Source organism: Chrysochloris asiatica, unplaced genomic scaffold, assembly GCF_000296735.1.
Source record: "Chrysochloris asiatica unplaced genomic scaffold, ChrAsi1.0 scaffold00071, whole genome shotgun sequence".
NCBI classification, from domain to species: Eukaryota; Metazoa; Chordata; class Mammalia; order Afrosoricida; family Chrysochloridae; genus Chrysochloris; species Chrysochloris asiatica.
In genome coordinates, this window is record NW_006408589.1 from 6,711,181 (window position 1) to 6,713,383 (window position 2,203).

Below are 2,203 nucleotides of genomic sequence, written 5' to 3' on the forward strand. Positions count from 1 at the left end.
AAGTCCTTGACAACTTCAATGTTTTCTCCATTGATAAGAATGGTGTTTATGGGTCCAGTGGTGAGGATTTTTGTTTTCGTGACATTGAGATGTAATCCATACTGAAGGCTGTGCTCGTTGATCTTCATCAGTAAATGTTTCAAGTCCTCTTCACTTTCAGCCAACAAGGTTGCATCATCTGCATATCGCAGGTTGTTAATGAGTCTTCCTCCAATCCTGATGCCATGCTTTTCTTCATATAACTCAGATTCTCCGATTATTTGCTTAGCATACATATTGAATAAGTATGGTGGAAGAATACAACCTTGTTGTACACCCTTCTTAATTTTAAACCATTCAGTGTTCCCATGCTCTGTTCGAACAACTGTCTCTTGGTCCATGTACAGATTCCTCATGAGCACAATTAAGTGTTCCGGAATACTCATACTTCGCAATGTTGTCCATAGCTTTTCATGATGCACACAATCGAAAGCCTTTGCATAGTCAATAAAGCACAGGTAAACATCTTTCTGATATTCTCTGCTTTCAGGCAAGATCTATTGAACATTAGCAATGATATCCGTCATTCCACAGCCTCTTCTGAATCTGGCTTGAACCTCTGGAAGTTCTCTGTCAATGTACGCTTGCAGCTGTTTCTGTATTATCTTTAGTAAAACTTTACTCACATGGGTTATCAAAGAGATTGTCTGATGATTTCTGCATTCTGTTAGGTCACCTCTCTCTGGAATGGGCACAATATGGATCTCTTCCAATCAGTTGGCCAGATAGTTGCCTTCCAAATTATTTGGCAGAGATGAGTGAGTGCCTCCTGTGCAGCCTCACTTGAAAGATTTCAATTTTTATTCCATCAGTTCCTGGAGCCTTGATTTTTGCCAATTCTTTCAATGCACCTTGGACTTCCTCCTTCAGTATCATTAGCTCTTGTTCAAATCTACCTCTTGAAACAGTTGAACATTAACCATTTCTTTTTTTCTTTCATATTTTCATTTTTTAAATCGGTTCCAAGAAGGACATCCTAAACACTACATGAAACACAACAGAATATTTTTTCTTCCAGTATTAAAAAAAAAAAATGAAATTCACAAACATTTTTAAGCTCTTCTACGATATAATCAGGGTTATGATCTCAATGTAGAGTAAAAAAACACCTCTAAGTATTCATATTCTTGATGCAGATTTCCTATAGGTACATTTGGAAATTGTTTTCTAACCATGATAAAGAAACATTATGTACAAAAATTTTTAAATGTCCCTAGATACTCAATTAAAAAACAAAAACAAAAAGAAAATCAGCCTGGCCAAAGTTTTTTGCCAGGATAATCCTGAGTGTCCAAACTAAAAAACTGGTAAAAGGAAAAATACCCAGAACTCTACAAACATCGCAGAATTTGTCTTAAATGGGAAAAAAAGTTTTAAAAACACATGAAATTTACTAAAAGATCTTTAACAGGCTACCCTGGGAGCTTAATTGAAAAATAGAGGTTGATGTACTAAAACAAAGATGTTTCAGCGCAGCTCCGAAAGTCTTTTATAAATACAGCCATCTGGAAGGACGATCCTGGATCAGAAGAATTTTTATTCCTTGTGTATCTACATTATATGTGCATGCCTCATTTCAGTTGTTGTAATTGTCTCTGTAATTTCCTCCAGAATAGCGGTCATAACCACCCTGGCTTCTGCCACTATAATCTCTGGACCTTCCATATCCATATCCGTATCCTCCAGGCCGACAGTCATACCTGCTGCTCCCATAGCCCTGGTCCCCACGTCCTCTAGAGTAGCTGCGACCACGTCCATGAGCACCAAAGGCATCCCCTCTGGTTCCCCGGGCTGATTTGCCTGCATGATCCACATGGATCTGGCGACCATCCAGGGACTCTCCATTCATGGCTCGCATGGCATCTGAAGCATGCTCTGGATTGGTAAAGGTGATGAAGCCAAAACCCCGGGATCGCTGAGTCTCTCTGTCCTTCACCACCACCACCTCAGAAATCGGTCTGAAGCTGCTGAAATGGTCTTCCAACGCCTGCTCATCGGTGTTAAAATTGAGACCTCCCTCAAAGAGTTGCCCTTCTTCAGAGGACATGGCAGTGAATTTGGATCCTGGGAATTTAAAAATTGAACAGCCTCAGTAGCAGCTAACGTTGAAGAGCAGAGAAAATGAGCTAACCATTTCCTTTTGGTACAGTGACTGTGTATTCCT

The 2,203-nt window shown here is 39.8% G+C and overlaps 1 pseudogene; it reads right to left on the reverse strand.

Annotated features, from left to right (window-relative positions):
- Positions 1–1,615: 1,615 nt before the first annotated feature.
- LOC102817273 lies at positions 1,616–2,086 on the reverse strand (annotated as a pseudogene).
- Between the last annotated feature and the right edge of the window lie 117 nt (positions 2,087–2,203).